This window comes from Callospermophilus lateralis, chromosome 2, assembly GCF_048772815.1.
Source record: "Callospermophilus lateralis isolate mCalLat2 chromosome 2, mCalLat2.hap1, whole genome shotgun sequence".
In the NCBI taxonomy this organism is placed as follows: domain Eukaryota; kingdom Metazoa; phylum Chordata; class Mammalia; order Rodentia; family Sciuridae; genus Callospermophilus; species Callospermophilus lateralis.
The window spans coordinates 206,228,711-206,255,933 of record NC_135306.1 but is presented as its reverse complement, the minus strand read 5'-3'; the positions used below and the strand labels follow the sequence as shown (position 1 = coordinate 206,255,933).

The following is a 27,223-nucleotide window of genomic DNA, read 5'->3' as shown; positions in this document are numbered from 1 at the left end:
GTGTGCACTGCCAATCCCAGCTTAATATAACTCCTTTATATCTTACAAAGAAAGTCTACTACGTTTGATTGACATGGCTGGAAAAACTTGAATTTGTTTCACTCAAAGTTCAGCCCAAGTCAATCTTCAAATATCTTCTGGAACAAGTTAGATTGATTTTTTCAGAGATCTGTAATACATAACACACTTTCCATAAATGAAAAACATGAGGACATCACAGTAGTTTCAACAACAAAACAGTGTAATCCATAAAAGGAGCCAGGCATGATGGTACACCTCCCAGAATTTTGGGAGGCTGAGGCAGGAGGAACGTGAGCTTTATTAAAGTTAATCTCAGCAATTTAGTGAGGATCTAAGCAACTCAGCAAAACCCTGTCTCTAAATAAAATACAAAATAGGCTGGATATGTGGTTCAGTGGTTAAGCACCCCTGGTACCAAAAATAAACAAACAAACAAACAAAAAAAAAAAAAAAAAAGAAAGAAAGAAAGGCATCTTTTGCAGAATCTGGCAAGAGCATATACACACCTATCTCTTCTGGTGAGAGAGAGAGAGACAGAAACAGACACATGCTCAGAAAGCAGAATGATCAACAAAAGAGGAATACATAAAACAAAATGAACTTTCCCTGAAAGTTCTCCTCAGAATTAATGTCAAACAGCTATCATATGCAGAATGACCCTAAAATTCTCTCAAAGTCAGGATATACTCAACCTCACCACAAATATGCCCTCCACAAAACAGAATGGCAGAGAAATGAGAGTGCTGAATCTCTTTGACCAACACTGCCTGCTTTTCTTCCTACCACTTGGTATAATAAACTGTTGTTCAGTGTACTTGCTGCATATTTAACCATTATATCACCACAGTTCTGTACAGAGTTCTGTGGCTAAGAAGTAAAACTACCCTCTGAAATTCAGATAAAAAAAGACATACATCTTAACTTCATCCTAAAGAGAAGTAATCTGAGGTTGGGTATGGTGGTACAAACCTATGATCTCAGTTACTAAGGAAGCTGAGGCAGAAAGATTGAAAGTTGTAGTACAGTCTGAATAACTCAGTAAAATCCTGTCTCAAAATAAAATTAAAAGAACTGCTAATGTAGCTCAGTGGTAGAGCACTTGCCTACCATGTGCAAAGCCCTGGATCCATGCCCCCACTACTACAAAAAAAAAAAAAATTTTTTTTAAATGAACATATATACATAAACAGAAGTAATCCTAGTTCAGATGTTCTAACTAAAGTACATTCTTGCTGGGCACAGTAGCACAGGCCAGTAATCCCAGTGGCTCAGAAGGCTGAGGTAGAAGGATCCTGAGTTCAAAGCCAGCTTTAGCAACTTAGCGAGGCCCTAAACAACTTAGCAAGACCCTGACTCAAAATATAAAAAGGGCTGAGGGCTGGGGATGTGGCTCAAGCGGTAGCGCGCTCGCCTGGCATGCGTGCGGCCCGGGTTCGATCCTCAGCACCACATACAAATATGTTGTGTCCGCCGAAAACTAAAAAGTAAATATTAAAAAAAAAATTCTCTCTCTTTAAAAAAAAAAAAAAAAAAAATATATATATATATATATATATATATATATATATATATAAAGGGCTGGGGATGTGGCTCAGTGATTAAGCACCCCTGCATTCAATCCCTGGTACCAAAAAATTAAAAAAAAATCATTCCTTGTTTTCCCAGAAACCCGTCATCTTGGATAGTGACAAATGCAGTTCTTACAATGTTAAACTTCCTATTAATATGTAAACGTGCATGAGGTTTATCCTCCAAAAGTAATCTAGTCGAACCACCAAAGAACCAATGTGGTGGCACATGTCTGTAATGTCAGTGACTTGGGAGGCTGAGGCCCTAAGCAACCTGGCAAGACTCTGTCTCAAAACAAAAAATAGAAAGGGCTAGGTATATAGCTCAGTGGTAAAGTGCCTCTGCACTGAATCCCCAATACCAAGAAAAAAAACAAAAAACAAAAAACAAAAAAAACAGGGGTATAAAGGGGCAGAGAATCTGGAAATTAACAACATTTGTCAATGTTTAAGCAATCTTGGACACACATTTCTTGAGTAAATGTAAAATAAAGATGTGAAACTTCACTCTATCTTCTGCTGCCCCATTCTTTGAAAATTTCACTTCTTTTCTATAGCACTAGAACAGTTTTAAAATTTAGCATTCTTAATATATGACATAAAAATTAGCCTGCACTAAATGAAATCATAACCCCAAAGAAAATAAAATATCTGCTTTTCTCATTATTTACCTTCTAGAATAGAAAAGGGGATCCCTCCAGCCCCCTGTGCTAGGGACTCAAAATCAGGGCCTTCTGCATGGCAGACACTCTACCACTGAGTTATCCCAGTCCTTTTATTTTTTGAGACAAGATCTTACTAAATTGATGAGGCTGGCCTTAAAGTTCCAATCTTCCTGCCTCAGCCTTCTAGGAAGTTGGGATTACATGTGTGTACCACCATACCTACCAGAAAAGAGAATTTTAAAAGGCCTGAGATCACCAAGAAATAATTTTTCCCCCTCACGTCATACAGGTAATGTGCCGATGTTGTAACAAGGTTTTGAGGGAGGCACATCTCACACGATAGCATGAACACCCAATCATCATCGTGCTTACGAACTGAAGGATCTAAGAAATAATCTTTAAAAATCACCCCTACACAAAAAATTGGAAAACCACAGTAACTCAGAAATACTCAGTTTTCAAGTCAATCAATTTCTTAACTTTATTTTCTGATGTTTCTGATGAAACATCCAGTGAGATTCAAATACTCCCTATACGCTTTTGGTTACCTCCTGATTTCTTTTTCTTTTTCTTTTTTTTTTTTTGGGGGGGGGTGGGTACTGGGGACTGAACTCTGGGGTACTCAACCACTGAGCCATGTACCAGTCCTATTTTGTATTTTATTTAGAGACAGGGTCTCACAGAGTTGCTCAGCACCTCATCTTTGCTGAGACTGGCTTTGAACTTGCAATCCTCCTGCCTCAGCCTTCTGAGCCGCTGGGATTACAGGCCTGTGTCACCTTACCCGGCTTGATTTATTTCTATAGCAACAGACACCCAGAACACAAACAATATAATGCCTACATTTTTCATCATTTTCTGTATAGTTCCAATTTCAGTATATGTGCTGCCGAAGCGAGCACTTTCATCATTTTCTGTAATTGATGTAGCTGAAAGTCATATGATACATGGTACAGGCCGTGCCAATTTAGTTTCTAAAAGTTAAGGATAGGGGTTGGGGTTGTGGCTCAGTGGTAGCACGCTTGCCTAGCATGCATGAGGCACTGGGTTCGATTCTCAGCACCATATACAAATAAGTAAAATAAGGTCCATCAACAACTAAAAAATAAAAAAAAAAAAAGTTAAGGATATATTTGTTACACAAAAACAACTTATGGAAAAAGAATAAGCCCCTACAAGTTTACCTTGAAGATAAAGGAAAAATATGAATGACTTTCCTTTTTTTTTTTTTTTTGCCAGCCACCAAAAAAGGAACTATGGCCTGAAAGGACAGCTTGTCCTGAAAACAGTCACTACCTCTAGATATTTGCTCAGTAAATAACATAAACCATGAAATGATTCACACATGCTGTGTCTAGGTCTTTAAGTGAGTTTAAACAGTCATCTGAAACCTGAAGATATAATGTAAATGCACCAATTGCCACAGTCCTCATCAGGTTGATTTCCTCCAGGACCCTTCTCTGGATCTGTGATTAATGTTTTGATTCAAAAAGGCCAATCTCTTAATCAACATATGACCTCTTTTCAAATAGTCAAACTTCAGATTTATGAAATTTCATATCTAGGAATAAAAGCTTTAGATTAAGAGCTGGTATTTTAAAATACTCCCCATAAACACATTCTTCACTCTCCCACCACTACATTAAAGTTCTGACAAGACCTCTTCTAAGCATGTAGTTACCCCATCTGTACCAACCAAAGTTAAAGCAGAAAACTCTGTTTTCGTTTGTGAATTTACCTAAGAACACTGGTGTAAGAATGGCAAACTGACCCACACAATTAAAAAGGAAACGTTAATAAAAACAACTATGCCTAAGTCACCAGGAACGATGACTTAGTTAATCATCTTAGTCATCAGGTGACTTAGTCTGCATCTTAGGGCTAAGTTTCTACAGACCTGAACTGTCATATCATCAAATCATTTCAATCAAGTTAAAATTCCTATAAATAAAATATCCACTTTAGGCATACCCCTCTCTTTATTATGTTTAATAAAACTACATAACGACAACAAGATAATTAGAGTCAGAAATGGGTGTGTGTCTAGGTATTGCCACTTGGGCCTAAATTCCCTAACCTTCATTTTTTTGTGTGTGAAAATATCAAGAATTTCACCCCTAATGCACAGGATAGTTATGAAGTTTAAATGAGAATATAAGTACTTGTATTTTTTTAATGTACAAATACTTTGCAAACTTGGCCTTATAAATGAAAAGGGAGGCCCTGTAACAGGGTCTGGACTTGGTTTCTGGAGTTCAAATCCTGGTTCAGCCTCTCACTGTACATGAGTAATGTAATTAGTGATAACAGACGCCACTGTACAGGGTTGTATGAAGACAAATGAAATAAAAGATTAAAGCAGCCATGCATTTTAAAAAAAATATTACCAACTATGGTTCTGAATATGAATCAACATTGGATTAGATAATCTTTTCCCAAAAAGAATGGTTTATATGGCTTGAGACAAGGTCTATGTCATATACCTATTCTCAAATGTCATTTAACATGAGATAAGATTTTATCTTCCACCATCCCAAGTGATAGGCCTCTAATATGATTCCAATTCCACACGATTTGGAAGGAACTTTTTGGAAAAAAAAAATTATTTTTTAGTTGTAATTGAACACAATATTTTATTTATTTTATCAACGGTAGAGCGCTCGCCTAGCATGTGTGAGGCCCTGGGGTTGATCCTCAGCACCACATAAAATAAATAAACAAAATAAAGGTATTGTGTACCACCAAAAAATAAATATTAAAAAAAAGATTCCATTGTCTTTAAATCTCTCCACACCAAATATATAATCATAGAGATGAAATTTTATGAAGCTCATTAATTGTAAGTACCATTCCCTGAAAATTTTTGTTACAACTAATTATATCTAGTTGTATAGCTCTAGACCACAATATGAAATGTATTTCCCACTACACAGTAATCAAAAATTCTGAAAAACGATGCACTACAATATACTAATTTCCCTAGTCTACTGCCTATGCAAAGGCTATACACACACAACCTAAAAATCTGTAGACTAAGTATTTGTGATATATTAGATTGAAGATAATTAAAGGTTTCAAGTGGATATAATTTTATAAATTCAGCAAAGTCACAGTTCACTTTACAGTATCATGCTTTTAGCACAGTCATCATAAAAGTCTTTTTTACCACAAATCTGTCCATAGTCAAGGCAGACAAAAAGGCAGGTAGAGAGGTCATCTGAACTCTTGTTAGTCACAAATAAAGGTGCTCTTTTCTTTCCTCTGAACAGAGCTCTTGCTATTAATCTGAGGTATGTTTCCTAAGTGAAGGGCCTGACTTCACAGCAAACTGATTAACAGTCATTTTCCTTCTGGCATTATGATTACTGTCCTTATCCTGAACTTATAGAATTCCTTGTGTAAAAGCAGCATTTGGAAAATGGATCAAGCTGTAGAATTCTTACTATCTGGGCAAAGAAGGCCTGCCTCTGGCTAACTGCAACAAATGGAAACCACACATCATGAAAGGCAAAGCCTGTTCTCACCAGCAGCTCAATCTTCACCCTGAGCAAAATTCAGGACATCCAGAGTTTTCAACAATAGTCTCCCTGAGAGGCTACAAAGAATAATTCTAATGGTATCAATGGCTGAAATATAACATCATTGCCACTTTTACTCAACCAAGACTGAACTGTAGAACTTTGTTTCAAAGTTCCTTTACCAAAGAGTCCAAATAAGCCAAAAGGAAGCTGGATGAATTATCAGAGAAGGCAGGGAGGCAGGGCTAAATTCAGTGATACATCACAGCAACATACACTTTGTATGTGTGATAACCATACAAGTAAAATAACCATCACCACTGTTGTCTCCAAAACTTTTTCATCATCCCATACTAAAACCGCATTCACTGGAATTTTTTCCCCCATAGATCCTCTTTTTCTGATATTAACATACTCTAACTGCAACTATTTCTCCCTTCCAAGAATAGACCAATTCCAACTACTTAATGAACTTTGAAGTGAAAAAGGTCAAGTTCTAAACCGGGCGCAATGGTACATGCTTGTAATCTCAGAGGCCCGGGAGGCTGTAGCAGGAGGATTGTGAGTTCAAAGCCAGCCTCGGCAAATTATCAAGGACCAAAGCAACTCAGCAAGACCCTGTCTCTAAATAAAATACAAAAAAGGGCTGAGAAGTGGCTGTAGTTAAGGGCCCCTGAGTTCAATTAACTGGTACCAAAAAAAAAAAGGCAAATTCTGTGAGAGTAAAATCTTTCTTTTACACCTTTTCTCATTAAACCCAACTTCCAGTTTACAAGGAAACTTTTTAGAAAAACAAACTACATAACGGTCAGATGTGATGGTATATACCTGTAATTCCAGCGACTCAGGAGACTGAGGAAAGAGGTCACAAGTTCAAAAGACTTAGGCAACTCAGTGAGACCTTGTCTCAAAAAATAAAAAGTGCTGGAGATATAGGTCAGTGTAGAATGACCCCTGGGCTCAATCCCCAATACTACCAAACAACAACAACTACACAATGAAGAAACAGAGAAATACAATATGTAGAGCATTTTGGAGTAGAGGCGGGTAATCAGGGATTGAACCCAGGGACACTTTACCACTGAACCACATCTCCAACCCCTTTTCATATTTTACTTATAGACAGGGTCTCACTGAGTTGCTTAGGGCCTCGCTAAATTGCTGAGGCCGGCTCTGAACTCACAATCCTCCTGCCTCAGCCTCCTGAGCTGCTGGGATTACATGCATGCACCACCATGCCTGGCAGGCATGAGGGGCATTTTATAGGACAGTGTCATCCACACAAACATAATCAACTGATATTTGAAAGACCAGAGGCAATTAATTGAATATAAAAAGGATAGTCTTTTCAACAAACGGTGTTGGAAAAACTAGACATTTGCACAAAGCATATAAATAAATTGAAACAATGACCATAAAATATTCAGAAAAACTAATTCAAAATGGATTACAGACCTAAACATAAATTGTGAAACTATTAAACTTTTGAGAACAGGAGAAAACCCTATAAATTATTTAAAATGTAATCGATACCATATCATCATAAGTATAAAAACTTAGTGGGCTATTTCTTTTAAATACTTTTTTAGTTGTTCATGTACCTTTATTTTATATGTGGTGCTGAGAATGAACCCAGTGCTTCACACATGCTAGGCAAGCTCTCTACCACTGAGCTACAACCTTAGCCATATATATATATATGTGTATGTATATATATATATATATTTTTTTTGTATCAAGTCTTCAAGATTCAATGTGTACCTCATTATCATCATTACATCTTAATTTAAACTAGCCACATTCACATTTCACATGTCCAATGGCTATATGTGGCTAGTTGTACTGGACAGCACAATTCTGTTGAAAGAAGCAGAGAACTATAAAACTAAGGAAATCATGGGCTGGGATACAGTGCAGCTGGTAGTGCACAAGGCCCTGGGTTCAACCCACAGCACCAAAAGGAAAAAAAAAAAGGAAATCAGCCATCAAAAAAAGCAATTTTTTAAAAAATTTATTTTTCTGGGGGCTGGGGTGGTGGGGTGGTAGCTCAGTGCTCACCTAGCATGCACGAGGCACTGGGTTCGATCCTTGGCACCACATAAAAACAAAATAATGTATTCACCTAAAACTAAAGATACATGAATAAATATTTTTAAATATTTTCTGGTGGCTGGGATTATAGACATGCACCACCACGCTGGTTCAAGAAGGCAATGAATGTGAATTCCAAGGAAACATATCCTAAAATTGCTCTGTATTTCCAGTAGGAAAGTGAGACTAACATAATTTTACGAGATGCTATTTAAAAATGAAACTCAAGCTGGACATGGTGGTGTGCACACTTGTAATCCCAGCAGCACAGGAGGCTGAGACAGGAGAATCAAGCCTCAGCAAAGGCAAGGCACTAACTAAGGGAGACCCTGTCTCTAAATAAAATACAAAATAGGGGTGAGGATATGAATCAGTTGTTGAGTGCCCCTCAGTTGAATCCCTGGTATCCAAAAAAGAAAACTCAACCCCTGCTCCTAGAATCCTCCGTATCTTCCAAGCAAAGGAGATTATTACCTCTCTATGCAGCCTTTGTCTCTCTGTTCAGTTTGAACACAACAATGAAACACCCCCAAATGATTAGAATTAGCACCATTTTACCTTGGTATTTTCCTTTGTCTACTGACTCCCCCCATACAGTTTCTCATTCAACTGACCTCTAATTGCCCAGGGGAGAGAGATCAGATCAGATCTAGTTGCTGAGATTATTCCAGCAATTTGGAAGGCTGGGGCAGGAGAATCCCAAATTTGAGGCCAGTCTCAGCATCTTAAAGAGACCCTAGTCTCAAAATTAAAGGGAGGCAGTTTACTGGTAGAGTGCTCTAGGTTCAATCCCCAGTACCAGGAGAAAAAAAAAAAGAAGAAAAATTCTGTCAGAACAAGTGTCTATAGAACAACTAGTGTCACTTCAAGATCAATCTCCTTCACTAATCAAGTAGCCTGCAACCCATTTCTCAGTGTTTACATATTAAAAATAAAATATAAAAATGCCAAAAATAAGTACACTTGAAGATCAGTGAAATGTGAACAGTAGTTTCAATTACTCTTCACTATTATCTTCCCCCAATCCTGCCCTTGCCCCCGGCCAAAAAAAAAAGATGGTCAAATTTTCATATTTGACAAAAGGAAGTATCATTTTTTTACCTGTCAAACTAACAAATGATATCTTTGACCCCTAGTTGTAGAATTTAAGCCGGGCCTGGTGACGTATGCTTATAATTCCAGCAGCCAAGAGGCTAAGGTAGGAGGATCTCAAATTCAAAGCCAGCCTCAGCAAAATCAAGGCCCTATGCAATTCAATGAGACTCTGTCTCTAAACAAAATAAAAAACAGGGCTGGGGGTATATGGATCAGTAGTTGAGTGCCCCTGAGTTCAATCCCCAGTACAAAAAAAAGAAAAGAAATAGTGAATTGGGGGCTGGGGTTGCAGCTCAGTGGTAGAGTGCTCACCCAGAACTTGTGAGACACTGAGTTTGATCCTTGGCACCATGTAAAAATAAGTAAAATAAAATTATTATGTCCATCTACAACTAAAAAAAATATTTTTTAAAAAAAGTGAATTTCCTAAGTTTTATTGGCCAGAAAAGCCACGTGTACTTTTTTGGTAAATAGCTGAAGTTATGTTTCTTCCTTCTAATTTCTTCTCTTTGGCTAAACCTTTCTAGAGTTGAAAAAATATTCTATAATTTGGTGGAAAATCTCCTACTGCATAATAATCTGAATCTTTCTATATTTTGGTCACTGATTCTATCAAATACAGATTCTAATACGTATTAATTATTATACTTACAAAATTACTATTATTATTCATTTTATTCTTGATCTATGAAGCAGAGTGTGTGTCAAAAAGAGGGGGGAGGGAGGGAGGGGGAGGGGGAGAGAGAGAGAGGGGAGGAATATGTAAAAAGGCAAAGAAAAAGGCAGAGTCATACAAACTGATTAAATAGTTAACCTTTGGCATAGGGGTAGATAAATAGGAAAGGCTGATGGGTTCTTTGGCTTTATCTGTGGTATTTAATTTCATACCATGCTTGTTGGCTGTATAGCATGGTTAAACATCAATCAGATGTTGGTCATGTAATTTATGACTGGTTGGCCATGAAATTTATTAAGCTTTGAGATTTATAATAAGTCACATTTACTGAAAGTTCACTGAATTCAGTCTGTATTTACTAACCCATTAAACCATCAAACAATCCTTAAAAGGTAGTTATTATTATTAGCTTCCAATTTAGAAATAAGCATACTTGAGACTTGGAGAATGTAAGTGCCCTGTTCAAGGTCACACAAATGTTAAAACCGGGAAGAAAATGCACCAAAATCAGACTGCAGCCCTGCCAAGGGAATATTGAGTTAATTCAGAAATAAAAAGAAAATACTTTAAAAACTTTTACATTGTTAAAGAGCTTCAGAGGGGAAAAAATCTGCTTACTTATCTCCAGCCTCAGAAAACAAAGCAAAAATTAACACCTCGGGATATTTCTTGATAGTTCATAAACCATGCTGAACATGGTTATAACTGTCCGAAACCTATAAAAAAAGTTGTACTTTAGGGTGGGAGCTATTTGTTTCTGACGATTGTTATTTATATTTGAGGCTCATCCCACAAAAGAAAAAAGAAAAAAAATTTTCTTAAAGGATAGCAGTAATTATAAATACTGCCAAGTCCCTATAATCCTAGCCATTTTATAGTCTTAGATAGAAGGATAGAAAGGATAGCAAGTTTAAGGCTAACCTAGACAACTATGAGACTCTGCCTCAAAATAAAAAGTGCTGAGAATATAGCTCAATAGTAAAGAACTCCTGAGTTCAGTCCCAAGAACCTTCACAAAAATACTGACAAATAATTGTACCATATATGTGATCTTGTAAAGACTTTAAGTGAACCAGCCAATACGTATGCACTGAATCAATTTATGTTACCACTAGAACATCTGATAGAAAAATCTTGCTATAAAAACCTCTAAGATAACTACATAGACTGGGAAGAGTCTTGAACCTTGAAATTCTCATTCCTTCTCTATAATAAAATTTAGATATGATCACTGACTCTTGAAATCCAGGGAAAGACAATAATCCTTTTATTCCATTTTTTTATTTTTTACTTACATAATGGTGAAATTTGTTGTTTCATACTCATACCTGTGCACAACGTAACAATATAACTTAGCGAACATCATTCCCCAGTATTTCCCCTCCCCCACCTTCCTGTCCCAGGTCCCTTTCCTTTACTGATCTCCTTTCAATTTTCATGAGGTCCCTCCCCACCTTTCTTTTCCTTTCTCCTCTCTAGCTTCCACATACAACAAAAACATATGACCCTGAGTTTCTGAATGTGTGTGTTTCACTTAACAAAATATTCTTAAATTCTGTTTTCCTACAAATTACATGATTTGGGCTGTGGATGTGGCTCAAGCGGTAGCACGCTCGCCTGGCATGGGTGCAGCCCGGGTTCCATCCTCAGCACCACATACAAAGATGTTGTGTCCGCTGAAAACTAAATATTAAAAAATATTTTTAAAAAAATTACATGATTTTATTTTTATGACTTAAGAAAACTCCATTGTGTATATACACATTTATTTATTCATTCATCCACTGACAGACACCTAGGCTCATTCCATAGTTTGGCTATTGTGAATTGGACTGCTGTAAACATGGGATATGCATGTATCACTATTATGATGACTTGAATTCTTTAGGATAAATACCAAGGACTGGTATAGCTGGGTCATATGGTTGTTTCATTCCTAGTCTTTTGAGAAACGCCATGCTGACTTTCATAATGGTTGTACTAATTTATAAACCACAGTGTAAAAGTATTCATTTTTCTCCATATCCTTTCCAGCAAATGACTAGAGATGAAATCTGTGGCTTTAATTTTCATTTCCCAAATTGCTAATGATGTTGAACATTTTTCCATATATAATGATGTTGACCATTTGCATTTCTTCTTTTGAGAAGTGTCTGTTTAGTTCATTTGCCTTTTTTGTTAATTGAGTTATTTGGGTTTATTGTTTGTTTGTTTTGATATTAAGTTTTTTGAGTTCTCTGTATATTCTCCATATTAATCCTCTGCCCAAAGACAGCTAGCAAAGATTTTCTCCCATTCTGTAGGTTCTCTTCACATTTTGTTTCCTCTGCTGTAAAGAAGCTTTTTAATTTAATGCCATCACATTTACCAACTCTTGAAATTATTTCCTAAGCTTTAGGGGTCCATTTTGAGAAAGTCATTGCCTGTGCCTATATGTTAAGGTGTTGACCCTACATTTTCTTCTAGGAGTTGCATAATTTCTGGTCTAATTCCAAGGTCTTCGATCCATTTTCACTTGACTTTTATAAAAAATAAGGGTCTATTCTCATTCTTTCACATTTGACTAACCAGTTTTTGCAATATCATTTGTTAAAAATGGCTGTCTTGGCTGGGGATGTGGCTCAGGTGGTAGCGCGCTTGCCTGGCATGCGTGCGGCCCGGGTTCGATCCTCAGCACCACATACAAAACAAAGATGTTGTGTCCGCCGATAACTAAAAAATAAATATTAAAATTCTCTCTCTCTCTCTCACTCTCTCTTAAAAAAAAAAAAAAAAATGGCTGTCTTTTCTCCGATATATGTTTCTGCTACCTTTGTCAAGGATCAGATGACTGTATGTGTTTGTTTCTGTGTCTTCTACTATGTACTAATGGCCTGCCTATCTTTACGCCAGTTATTTACTATAACTTAGACTGAAATTTCAAAACACAAGGTTCTACAGTACACACACACACACACACTGAAATTTCAAAACACAAGGTTCTACAGTACACACACACACACACACACACACACACACACACACACTTATACACATACATATATATACATATATGCATGTTTGTGTATTTGGTGGATGGGTACCAGAAGTTGAACTCAGGGGTGCATAACCACTGGGCTACACCTGCAATCCTTTTTATTTTTGAGACAGGGTCTCATTAAGTTGTTGCTAAGTTGCTGAGATTGGTTTTAAACTTGAGATCCTCCTGCCTCAGTTGGGATTCCAGGCATGTACCACCATGACTGTAATATAATTTGAAGTTAGGTATTATGATGCCTTCAACCTTGCTTTTTTTGGCTTAGAATTGCTTTGGCTATTATGAGTCTTTCATTTTTCCAAATAAATTTTAGGACTGTTTTTTTCTGGTTCTATAAAGAATGTCATTAGTAAACTGATGGGGACTACACCAAATCAGCATACTGCTTTGGTTGTATGGCCGTTTTAACAATATTAATTCTGGGGCTGGGGATGTGGCTCAAGCGGTAGCATGCTCGCCTGGCATGCATGCGGCCCGGGTTCGATCCTCAGCACCACAAACAAAGATGTTGTGTCTGCCGAAAAAACTAAAAAATAAATAAATATTAAAATTCTAAAAAATATATATATTATATTATTAATATATATATTATTAATATATATTGATTAATATATTAATATATTAATTATATATTAATATATATTAATATATAATTAATATATATATAAATATATATATTAATTCTGCTTAGCCATGAACATGAAATGTCTTTCCATCTTCTTGTGTCTTCAATTTTTTTTCCTCCACTGCTCTAGTTTTCATTTTAGAAGTCTTTTATCTCCTTTGTTACATTTATTCATAGTTTTTTTTTTTTAGACTATTGTGAATGAAACTGGTTTCCTGATTTCCTTCACACCAGATTCATTATTGGTGTATAGAAAAGGTATTGACTGGGGCTGGGGATGTGGCTCAAGTGGTAGCACGCTCACCTGGCATGCGTGCGGCCCTGGTTCGATCCTCAGCACCACATACAAACAAAGATGTTGTGTCCGCCGAAAACTAAAAAATAAATATTAAAATTCTTTCTTTCTTTAAAAAAAAAGAAAAGAAAAGGTATTGACTTTTTAAAAATATTTTTTTAGATGTTGATGGACCTTTATTTTATTCATTTATTTATATGCGGTGCGAGAATCGAACCCAGTGCCTTATACATGCTAGGCAAGCGCTCTACCACTGAGCCACAACCCCAGCCCCAAGGTATTGATTTTTGTATGTTGATTTTGTAACCTGCTACTTTGCTGAATTTGTTTATTACTTCTAGCAAGAAAGACAAATGTTAAAAAAATATTTATTTTGTAGGTGTAGTTGGACACAATGCCTTTATCTTATTTACTTATTTTTATGTGGTGCTGAGGATCAAACCCAGGGCCTCATATGTGCTAGAGACGCGCTCTACTGCTGAGCTATAATCCCAGCCCCAGAAAGACAAATCTTTTAACCTGACCTTTCCCAGAATGACACAGATCGAGATAAGCCTGGATAAAACATAAACAAGGCTTATATCTTCCCACCTACACCAAATCACCAATAATATTCTGGTTAATTTATTTATTTAGTGCTGGGGATTGAACTCAAGGACACTCAACCACTAAGTCACATCCCCAGTCCTATTTTGTATCTTTTTTTTTTTTTTTTTAAGAGAGAGAGAGAAAACTTTAATATTTATTTTTTTTTAGTTTTCAGCGGACACAACATCTTTGTTTATATGTGGTGCGGAGGATCGAACTCGGGCTGCACGCATGCCAGGCGAGCGCGCTACCGCTTGAGCCACATCCCCAGCCCTTTTCTTTTCTTTTTAAGAAAGAGAAAGAACTTTAATTTTTATTTTTTTCTTTTGTTGTTTTTGGCGGACACAACATCTTGGTTTGTATGTGGTGCGAAGGATCGAACTCGGGCCGCACGCATGCCAGGTGAGCGCGCTACGGCTTGAGCCACATCCCCAGCCCTATTTTGTATCTTATTTAGCGCCTCTCCATTGTTGAGGCTTGCTTTGAATTTGAGATCCTCCTGCCTCAGCCTCCTGAGCTACTGGGATTATAGGTGTCACACTGTATATTTTTAAATTGATTACATGCAGACACTTTCATAAATCTTAGCTCTGCTTCAGCTTCCATCTTTTCTGGCTATTTACTTCTGATTCAGGAAATCTTAACTGCTATAACTACAAATTAACTTTAGACCTAAGCCAGGTTCTGAGGCAATATCAAACATTTACATTAACATGATCCCAAATGAGATCAGAAGGCTATATACCTTGATAAACTTTGATACGATACTTTTATCCTCAAGAAATAAGTACAGGGGCTGGGGCTGGGGCTCAGCGGTACATCGCTCGCCTAGCATGTGTGAGGCGCTGGGTTCAATCCTCAGCACCACATAAAAATAAATAAATAAATAAAGGTATTGTGTCCAACTACAACTAAAAAATAGTTAAAAAAAGAAAAGAAAGAAGTATATAAAACCCATTCAGGCAAGGAGGCAGCATAACTTTATAGTTTATAACCAACATTAAATTTAAGAGTTTCCTCAACAATAAGAGAACACATAAATGGTGTTATTTCCATCCACAGTTTCAATATTGCTCATTTTGCATTATACAGCTTCAGTTCATAAAATAAACACTTTGTTTCAAAGTCCTTTCCCAAAATCCATTCCCAGCTCTACCCAATGTCCTTACAAATGACCTGATGACTTATTTTAAAAAGAACAACAAAACTTTAATACATAACAATTCTGGCTATTCTTCCCCACCACCTTGGTCACCCCTTCTCTCTTTATTCCTACTCTCATTATCACCTTTTCACTAAGTCTCAGTAAATTCAGATTTCAAGACAATTCAATTATATAAGGTACCTTGCCCACTTCCTTTCAAAAATTATTATTTCTCTGGTTTTCTCCTCAGTTAAGATTTCCCAATTCCAAAGAAGCCAACATCAATCCTGCTTCCTAAATGGCTATTGTCATAATCCACACAGTACCATCTACTTTTTTTTTTTTTTTTTTTTTGATACTAGAAACTGAACCAAGGGGAGCTTAAACCATTGAGCTACATCCCCAACCTTTTTTTTTCCCCCTTGACCCAGTTCTCACTAAACTGCTGAGGCTGGCTTTGAATTTGCAATCCTCCTGCCTCAGCCTCCTAAATTACTAGGATTATATGTGTGTGCCATACACTCAGCAGTATCATCTATTTATAATAATGACATTACTCTTGGCCACCACTTTGAGACTAATCAATCAGACATCATATTCTGTTTACTTTTTTTTTTTAAAGAGAGAGAGAGAGAGAGAGAGAATTTTAATATTTATTTTTTAGTTTTCGGCGGACACAACATCTTTGTTTGTATGTGGTGCTGAGGATCGAACCCGGGCTGCATCCATGCCAGGCGAGCGCGCTCCAGCTTGAGCCACATCCCCAGCCCTCTGTTTACTTTAAAAAAAAAAAAAAATTTTTTTTTAGTTGTAGATGGACTCAGTATCTTTATTTTATTTATTTTTATGTGATGCTGATGATCAAATCCAGTGCCTCATACATACTTGGCAAGTGCTCTACGCTGAGCCATAATAACTCCAGTCCCTGTTTACTCTTGGATGTTTCTGCAACTGAGTGTACATTCTAATTACTGATGCCAATTAAAAAGAAAACTCATAGCACATTGCCTGTAAATCTGATTACTCAAGAGACTGAGCAGGAGGATAGCAAGTTTGAGACTCTGTCTCAAAATAAAAAAATAAAAAGGGTTGGGGGTAGCTCAGTGGTAGAGAACCCCTGGATTCAACACCTGGTACTGCAAAATGAAGAAGGAGAAGGAGGAGAAGGAGGAGGAAAAGGAGGAGGAAGAGAAGGAGAAGGAGTAAGAGGAAGACGAGGACCACTACCAGACAACAAAGATGAAAACTCAGAGAAGTTTAATAAGCCAAATGTGTTTGTGTGGTGTTATATTGTGTTCTATGAGAATGCAACAATTAGAATACGGAAAAATGCCCCGACATACTTCATAGAGCACACAATTCTAAAATATCTCAGGAATTGCAAAGTCTTTCATTATGAAAGGATAAAAGTTTAATGGTACTCAAAAGACTTTTCTTTTTGAGATCACCTATTCCTTTTTGCAATGAAAAATATATTACTTATCTTTTAAAATTCAGTAACACAATTTTTTAAAAAATAGATTAGGGCTGGGCATATAATTCAGTAGTAGAGCACTTGCTTAGCATGTTGAAGGCCCTGGCTTCTTCTAATTACAAAGGGGAAAAAATATACTGGGACAAGCAAGATTTGACAGTCACACCAGTAACAAAGTGATCAAACATACCATCACCAAGAGTAAGAAAACAGGACACTGTGTCTCCTGGTTTGAAGTGATATGTATACAATATCACCTATGTAGTATTTTTGCCACAATGTTTAACCTGAATCTCCTCACCTAAAGCTCCATAAACTTAAAATATATCTAAAACACTCCTTTACACCAGGCTTGGCGGCCCACACCTGTAATTCCAGCTACTCAAGAGGCTGAGGCAGGAAAGTTCAAGATTGGCCCAGTTCAAGGCCAACCACAGCAATGTAGCAAGACCCTATCTCAAAATCAGAATTAGTAAGGGCTGAGGATATAGCTCAGTGGTGGAGAACCCCTGGGTTCAATCCTCAGTACCCCCCCCCCAAAAAAAAAGATAATTACAGAGAGAATTGGCCAACAAAGATGAAAATGGAAGCAACGAAATAAAAAGTGATAATGCTGGAAGTGAAATTCAAAGAGAAAGTAAATGGAATTACATGTAACAACTCAGTGAAACAACACTTACCATTATAAATGAGGAAAGGAGTTATGATAAAAAGGGTAAAGAAATCCCAGAGGACTTAAAAAAAAAAATCTTAAAAATATTTCACAACATTGAAAATACAAAGGATAAAATACCAGAAGCCACAGCATCCAAAAGATGTTCGCTCCATGTCATAAACTATATAAGCAGCACAGACAAGACAAGCACAGTGGTGCACAGGCCTAAAATCCCAGCAACTGAGAGGCCGAGACCAGAGGATCAAAAGTTCAAGGCCAGTCTGGGTAACTTCCTGAGACCATGTCTCAAAATAAAATAAAATGGGCTAGGGATGACTGGATGCAGTGGTGCACATCTGTATCCTCAAGGCTGAAGCAGGAGGATAGAAAGTTCAAAGCTAGCCTCAGCAAAACTGAGGCACTAAACAACTCAGTGAGACTTCTGTCTCTAAATAAAATAGAAAATAGGGCTGGGGATGTGACTCAGTGGGCAAGTGCCCTAAATTCAATCCCTGGTATCAAGGGGGGAAAAAAAGCAGCAACAACAACAGGAAACAAGCACTTCTCAAACTACTGGTTTTTGATTTTTGCAATACCAGGTACTCAACCCAGGGCCTCACATATGTAGACAAGTACTCTACAACAGAGCTGACTTCTTTTTGAGACAGGATCTTGCTAAATTGCTCAGGTTGGCTTCAAATCTGCAATCCTCCTGCCTCAACCTCCTGATTAATTGGGATTACCAGCCTGTTCCACAACATCTAACTATTGATTAGTTTAAAACAAAGAAATAAGACTTTAATATTCAATTTCTAAAATGTAGAATTATGGTATCTCTAATATTAGTTTTGCTATTATCTCATTCTCTTATACACTTAAACTAATATTAAAATCATACATGATGTTTTGATTAAAAAAATTTAGTAGGTTACAGGTCATGATTTTTATCGTTGATTATCAAGATCAATGCATGAGCCTGGGGCTGTAATTCAGTGGCAGAGCACTTGCCAAGCATGCGTGAGGCACTGGGTTCGATTCTCAGCACCACATAAAAATAAACAAATAAAATAAAGGCATTCTGTCCATCTAAAACTACAAAATAAATAAATAAATAGATAAATAAATAAATAAAAAAGATTAATGCATGGGAGCTGGGGTTGTGGCTCAGTGGTAAAGCGCTCACTTGGCATGCGTGAGGCACTGGGTTAGATCCTCAACACCACATAAAAATAAAGGTATTGTGTCCACCTACAACTAAAATTATATATTTTAAAAAAAAAGATTAATAAATGGTTTCAGCTTATAGTGTCATTTATACAGTCTCATATTACCATGCAAAGTGAGAATTGCCTGCATTTATGTATGTGTAAATGTATATTTTCCCACTTACAGCCACCAAACTATCTGTTATTGTTTGGATATGAGATGTTCCCTGAGAAGCTAATGTGTCAATGCAGAAATATTCAGAGGTAAAAATGATGAGATCATAAACTTTGACCTAATCAGTAGTGAATCCATTTGATGAATAATATGAATTACTGGGTGGTTAAGTATAGGCAGATGGAGGGTGGCTAGAGGAATTAGGTCACTGAAGGTGTGTCCTTGAGGAAATTTGTCTCCAACTCTTCTCTCACACATATTCTCTCTGCTTTGCATTCTGCTTCTTGGCTGCCATGACCTAAACAGCTTTCTTCTACCATGCCCTTCTGTCATGATGTTCTGCCTCACTTCAGAGCCAGAGCAATGGAGACTAATAACCATGAGCTGAGATGACTGAAACTGTGAGTCCAAAATACACCCCCACACCCCAGCTAAGTTGTACTTGACACGTATTTTGATCACAGAGGCAAAAGGCTAACACACCATCTAGAGAGTAGGCTGCAAATACCATGGCCCTTTACCTCTAAATACTTAAGTGTATTATTTTCTAAAAATAAGGATATTTTCTCACCCAACTATAGAACAGGTGCATACCTCAGTAAATTTTTTTGACGGTACTGGGGATTGTATCCAAGGGTACTCTACCACTAAGCTCCATTCCCAGCCCATTTGACTTTTCACTTTGAGACACAGTCTTACTGAATTACCAAGACTGAAGAAACTATTCTTAGGAATAAAAGATGTAATCGTTTGAAGTCAAAGAGAAAAACTATGAAATTAGCTTAACTTTCACATTTAGAACAGTGTCAATTGAGTGCTGGGCAGAGCACTTGCCTAGCATGTGTGAGCCTAATATCAATCCCCAATATCACAGAGTGGGGTGAAAAAAAGCTATTATAAAATACTGCCAATTGTAAAGAAAATTTCCTAGGAGATTCAAATACTCACTACTCACCAATGACTTACATCCCTAGCCCTCAAATTATTTATTTATTTATTTTGGGGCCAGGGATTGAACCCAGGGATGCTTACCCACCATGCCATATCCCCAGCCCATTTTGTATTTTATTTAGAGATAGGGTCTCACTGAGTTGCTTAGGGCCTCACTAAATTGCTGAGGCTGGCTTTGAAATTGAGAACATCTGACCTCAGCCTCCTGAGCCACTGGGCATGCACCACTACACCTGGCAAATTCAATTTTTTTTTTTTTTTTTTGGGTACGGGGGATTGAACTCAGGAGCACTCAACCACTGAGCCACATCCCCGGCTCTATTTCGTATTTTATTTAGAGACAGTTGCTTAGTGCCTTGCTTTTGCTGAGGCTGGCTTTGAGCTCGTGATCCTCCTGCCTCAGCCTCCTGGCGCTGGGATTACAGGCACGCACCACTACGCCCAGCAAATTCAATAATTTTTAATACTTACTAGAAATACATGGATATAAAATAAACATTTATAGTCCTTGTTTTAAAATACATTACAGTGGGCTGGGGATGTGGCTCAAGCGGTAGCGCGCTCGCCTGGCATGTGTGCAGCCCGGGTTCGATCCTTAGCACCACATACAAAACAAAGATGTTGTGTCCGCCGATAACTAAAAAATAAATATTAAAAAAAAAATTCTCTCTCTCTCTCCCCCTCTCTCTCACTCTTTCTTTAAAAAAAACAAATAATAAAAAAAAAATAAAATACATTACAGTATTCCAAGAATTTTTTAAAACTCACAAATGGAACATAACAATGCCACACAGAAATACTAAAGTAAATACACTATGGGATCTATGTATATGGTAACAAAAAAGAAATTTGTCACAGTAGACAGTAAGAGAATTATATTCACATGAATTCATTAATTTTTTTTTTTTTTTTTTACATCTAGATACTGTTGATCCTCTGGTAAATAAGACTCAGACTTGGAGCTAGCACTTGCCTAGCATGCACAAGGTCCTAAGTACACTCACCACCCCCAATTTTTAAAAAGACTGTTATGGTGCTTATGCTCAAAATCTAAAGAGAATAAGTGGAAAGGCAATAAGGGTATTATTCCCTACATCAACAGACAACTCAAATGTTAAAGAAAGGAAAGAAGAGGCACCTTATCTAGGAAGAAAGGAGATGTCAAAAATTTCCAAGAGGATGTAGTTGATACCTGACAGAGTTAAAGAAGGGAAAGTGGTCCACTGAGAAGGAATTACACATGCAAAGGTGTAAAAGTAAAAGAGAGTATAGAACTTTAAGAAAAAAGTGTAAATATGGTATCATTTTCAGGTAATAGGAAAAGAGAAAGGGAGAATACAGTGTAACGGAAAGAAATTTAACCCGAAATAAGACAACCCAGTTTCCAGTCTTCTCTGCCTCTTACTAATTGTATAATTTTACGGGAGGTCACTTTACCTCTCTAAGCCTCTATTTCCTAATGAGCAAAATGGGGATACTACCATATTGCTCCTCAAAGCGATGGCTTAAGGACCAAATTTTTTTTTAATATTTATTTAGTTGTAGTTGGACACAATGTCTTTATTTTATTTATACTGTTTTTTTTTTTTTGAGAGAGAGAGAGAGAATTTTTTTAATATTTACTTTTTAGTTTTCGGCAGACATAACATCTTTGTTTCTATGTGGTGCTGAGGATCGAACCCGGGGTCACTCGCATGCCAGGCGAGCGCACTACCGTTTGAGCCACATCCCCAGCCCCAATACTTTTTAAAAATATTTTTTAGTTCTTGATGGACCTTTATTTTATTTATTTGTATGAGGTGCTGAGAATCAAACCCAGTGCATCACACATGCTAGGCAACACGTTACCACTGAGCCACAACTCCAGCCCTATTTATTTTTTATGTGGTGCTGAGGATCGAATCCAGCACCTTGCACATGCTAGACAAGCACTGTACCACTGAGCCACAACCCCAGCCCCCTAAGGATCGAATTTTAAAAAGCATGTGACAAGCCATAAAAGAAAAAAATTATTTAAAAAATTCTGCTTACCAATGTATGACATTAAGAAAATGAAGAGGCAAGGCACAGACTGGGAAACAGTATGTATAGCAAATATATATCTAATGAAGAATTGTATCCAGAATATAAATAGGTCTATAAATCAACAATTAAAAGATAAACAGGGGCTGGGGATGTGGCTCAAGAGGTAGCGCGCTCACCTGGCATGAGCGGGGCGCTGGGTTCGATCCTCAGGAAAAAAGGGAGAAAAGAGAGAAGTAATCTATAGGTTTAGCAAGATTTTAGACATTTATAATCATACACCATGTGCATGAACCTTGACTCCTGATTTGAATCAACCAAACACTACAAAAAAAGAGGCAAATGGGAGAATTCAAGCCACAAAGATATTGTTCACTATCTTACTGTGATTATAGTAGGATGGCTATGGTTTTTGGAAGTTTTTATTAGAGGACACAATGGTACACATCTTTAATTAATGCTACTAAGGAGGCTGAGGAGGAGAATGGCAAGTTCCAGGTCATTCTGGGCAATTTAGTGGCACCCTGCCTCAAAATAGCAAATAGAGGCTAGTTTACACCTAAACCAGTACTCTTACTTTAAAGTCCTTCAGCATGGGGAACAGCAACACACACCTGTAATCCCAGCTACTTAGGAAGTTGAAGCATGAGGATCACAAGTTCAAGGCCAGCCTAGGCAAAGCAGCAAGACCCTACCTCAAAACAAAAATAAAAATGGCTCTGGGATACAGCTCAGTGATAAAGCATTCCCATGGGTTCAACACCCAGCATCACAAAAATAAATGAATAAATAAATAAATAAATAAGTCCTTCAGAAAGGAAGTCATTAGATGCTTTTGAAATGAATAGCATGCCTAACTACAATGTTTATAGGTGAAGTAAAACTTGTCCGAATTTACTTCAAAATATAATAGAGAAGTGGAAGGTACAGAGGAAAGAAGATTACACTGAAGACCACTGAGCTGGTGATAAATATATGGGAGTTCATTATACTGTTTGTATGTTTTAAACTTTTTAATAGGAAGTTTTTTTGTTTTGGTACTGAGGATGAAATCTTGGAGCACTCAACCACTGAGCCACATCCCAGCCCTGTTTTTGTTTTTTTTAATATTTATTTTTTTTAGTTGTAGTTGGACACCATACCTTTTATTATTTATATGTGGTGCTAAGGATCAAACCCAGGGCCTTGCACATGCCAGGCGAACGCTCTACTGCTGAGCAACAATACGAGCCTCCCGAACCCTGTTTTTGTTATAGACAGGGTCTCATTGAGTTGCTTAGGACCTTGTTAAAGTGTTGAGGCTGGCTCTTTGAACTTGCAATCCTCCTGCTCAGCCTCCTGAGCCACTGGGATTACACCGTGTCCGGCTCTCAATAGGAAATTTTTAAAAGATCCGCAACCTTAACCAGGCCTGGTAGCAAAGGCTTATAATCCAAGTGACACAGGAGGCCAAGACAGGAGGATTATAAACTCAAGACCAGCCTCAGCAATTTAGTGAGACCCTGTTTCAAAATAAAAAATTAAAAGGACTGGGGACATGATAAATAAAAATGTTCACAACTGGGGCTGGGGATGTGGCTCAAGCGGTAGCATGCTTGCCTGGCATGCGTGCGGCCCGGGTTCAATCCCCAGCACCACATACAAAGATGTTGTGTCCGCTGAAAACTAAAAAATAAATATTAAAAAATTCTCTCTCTCTCAAAAAAAAATTTCACAACTTTAATAAATAACTGCATTTCTAGGAATGATAAGAATATAATGGGAGCTGGGCATGGTGGCACACACATAATCCCAGCTACTTGGGAGTCTGAGGCATAAAGTTCTTAAGTTTGAGTACAACTTGCCAACTTAGTAAGACCCTGTCTCAAAGTAAAAATATTAATAATAATATAAAGGGCTGGGGGTGTAGCTCAGCAGTAGAATGCCCCTGGGTTCAATCCCCAGAACCCCACACAAACAAATGAATATAATGGAAACTTAGAAAAAAACAAATATACTTGAGCTCACTGGAGTCTTACTTTTTTTTAATTACATTTTTTCTATTATTATTTGCATTACAATTTAAAAAAATATTTATCTTTCAGTTTTAGGTGGACGCAATATCTTTATTTTATTTTTATGTAGTGTTGAGGATCGAACCCAGTGCCTTGTGCTACCACTTGAGCCACATCCCCAGCCCTGCATTACAATTCTTAATACACCTTTATAACACAATTTATCTCTGTATATAAGGTATATTGACACCAAATTCACATCTTCATACATCTTCCACCATCCATGCTATTCCCCTTCTCCCTCCCTTTCCCTCCCACCCCTATTCCCTATCTAGAGGTAATTTTCCTCTCCAGCTCTCCCTCCCAACCCCATTTTGAATCACCCGCCCCTTATATCAGAGAAGACATTCGGCATTTGTTTTTTTGGAATTGGCTAACTTCACTTAGCATAATCTTCTCTAATGCCATCCATTTCCCTGCTGGAGTTTTACTTTTAAATATATTTTTTAGTTGTAGATGAACACAATATCTTTATTTTTATTTAATAATTTTAAAATATATTTTTAAATTGTTGATGGCCTTTTTTTTTTATTCATTTATTCATATGCAGTGCTGAGAATCAAACTTAGTGCCTCACACATGCTAGGCAAGTGCTCTACCACTAGGCTACAACCCCAGCCCTTTATTTTTTTTATGTGATGCTGAGGATCGAATCCAGGGCCTCGTGTATGCAAGGCAAATGCTCTACCGCTGAGATGCCACCCCAGCCCTGCAGTTTTATTTTTAACATCTTAAAAAAGCATATATAACCTAATGATTAATAACAGAGAAATGAGCAAATAAACTACAGTAGGAAATCATGCACAATTTTTATAAGACTTTTTATAAGAATTCTTAATGACATGGAAAATTATTACAAATTTAGAAGATTACTATAGACTACTATATCAAGTACAATCTCATTATATAAAAATATTCATAGAAAAAACTGAAAAGAAATATGCTAAAATAGCAATAATACCTGAGTTTGGGATTATGAGTGCCTTATTTTCTTATATTTATACAACCAGAATATTTAACTTGTATCACCTTTGAGGAGACTTCTTTTTTCGTTCTTTTTTTTTTTTTTTAGAGAGAGAGAAAGAGAGAGAATTTTTTAATATTTATTTTTTTTTTAGTTTTCGGCAGACATAACATCTTTATTTATATGTGGTGCTAAGGATCGAATCCAGCAATGCGCGCATGCCAGGCAAGCACGCTACCACTTGAGCCACATCCCCAGCCCTGAGGAAACTTCTTTAAACTCCCTTCTCATTCATTGTCCTAAGTATGAATTCTATCAAAACTGAGGGGCTGGGGTTGTGGCTCAGTGGTAGAACACTCGCCTAGCACACATGAGAGGCCCTGGGTTCAATCCTCAGCACCACATAAAAAATAAATAAATAAAATAAAGATATTGTGCCCAACTACAACTAAAAAATAAATATTTTTTTTAATTCTATCAAAACTGAGAGGAAAAAAGTAAAAATAAAACTGCTGAAGAAACATCGGTATTACATTCCCAAAGACTGACTAGTACCATAAAAGAGAAAACAAAATTTCACTCATGGAAATAACTTATTTAAATTTCTTTCAAGTTCTTTATACATTATTCCTATATTTAATAACAAATTCAATTATTTTTGGTGAGGGAGGGGCTTGCTGGAGATTCAACCCAGGGGCAATTTTCACTGAGCTACATCCCCACCTTTTTTTGTGTGTGGTGCAGGGAATTGAACCCAGGGCTTTGTGCATACAAGGCAAGCACTCTACCAACTGAGCTATATCCCCAGCCCCCCTCCTTTTTTTTGGTACCAAGAATTGAATCCAGAAGTGCTAAACCACTAAGCCACATCCCTAAACCTTTTCATATTTTTTATTTTGAGACAGGGTCTACTTAGGAAGTAGAAGCTCAGGATCTCACTAAATTGTGAAGGCTAGCCTCAAACTTCCTTTTTCAGCCTCCTGAGCTGCTGGGATTACAGGTGTACAACTGGCAATAAGAGTCTTTTTAATATCAAATTAATCCTATAGCATAACTAGTCAATAAAGTATTTTTAGAATTTAATAGTATATAAAGAACATTACAGCCAAAGGAAATTGAAACAATATATTGCATCACAAATTGAACAGGGACTGTTATACACCTAAATCAGTGTTCTTTGTTCAGTCATAAAGGGAAAAAAACCCATCATCACTTGTGAAATGAATAAATTTCCCTTCAATAGACATGTCTCAGCTTGTCATTCTATTAGCAGAAGTTGATGAATTTCATTAATATGGATAGGCATACACAAACCATTTAAATGATATTATAACAACAAAATGAAAAATGTTAGACAATAATTCTGCTTTTTTCTTCTTTTTTGTATGGGGATTGAACCCAGGAGCTCTTTACCACTGAGCCATATCCCAGTCCTTTTTATTTTTTGAGACAGGGTCTCACTAACTTGTCCAGGCTGACTTTGAACTCGCAATCCTCCTGCCTCAGTCTTCTTGGTAGCTGGGATTATAGGACTACACTACTCTGCTGCGTCCAAGGGCAATCTTTCTAAAACAGAAATATGGTTAGTCTCCCCCACATTTGTAGTTCCTCTGAGGTTTCTCCATCACCTAGTGAGTCAGGTACAAACAACTTACTGACTCAGACTCTTCACAACTCATATCTATGCTGTTCCTGTGTTCTGGCAATAATGAACCTAGAAATGCATTTTGCACCTCTGGTACTATCTCATACTTCTCTGCCTTTGAATATGCTGGACCCTGTACTCAGAATTTCCTTCCTCACCCCTTGGCTAGGTGGACAAATCTTAAGGGTTCCAATATCCAAACTGAGTAGTTATCTCCTACTTGAAGAATTTTTTAGCACTCCTCAATCATTCTTCTACTTACCTCTGTACTTCATATCCCCTAAATTTCATTTATCACATTATAGAATTTTATTTATGTGGCTTCTCTTAATATAAGACTATGAGAACAGGGTACTAGATATCCACTTTTCCCCACTTTTTGCAATACTGGGGATTGAACGAAGGGGTGATTTACCATTGAATTACATCCCCAGCCAATTCTTTTTTTTTTTTTTTTTAAGTTGTAGATGGACACAATATATTTTTTTTAAATATTTATTTTTTTAGTATTTGGCGGACACAACATCTTTGTCTGTACGTGGTGCTGAGGATCGAACCCGGGCCGCACGCATGCCAGGCGAGCGTGCTACCACTTGAGCCACATCCCCAGCCCCAACACAATATATTTTTTAAATGTTTATTTTTTAGTTTTTTTTAGGTGGACACAATATCTTTATTTTATTTTTATGTGGTGTTGAGGATAGAACCCAGTGCCCCACGCATGCCAGCCAAGCGTACTACCGCTTGAGCCACAT

General features: G+C 37.2%; 1 protein-coding gene and 1 non-coding gene across 8 annotated transcripts in view; both read right to left on the bottom strand.

Moving 5' to 3' along the window:
* Kdm2a (lysine demethylase 2A) overlaps window positions 1–27,223 on the bottom strand; it is a 111,250-nt gene that overhangs the window by 63,492 nt on the left and 20,535 nt on the right. The gene's annotated exons all lie outside the window — the stretch shown is intronic.
* On the bottom strand, window positions 2,534–2,638 carry LOC143393300 (small nucleolar RNA U13). Its single transcript, XR_013090594.1, has one exon. It is a non-coding gene; the product is annotated as a small nucleolar RNA U13 (small nucleolar RNA).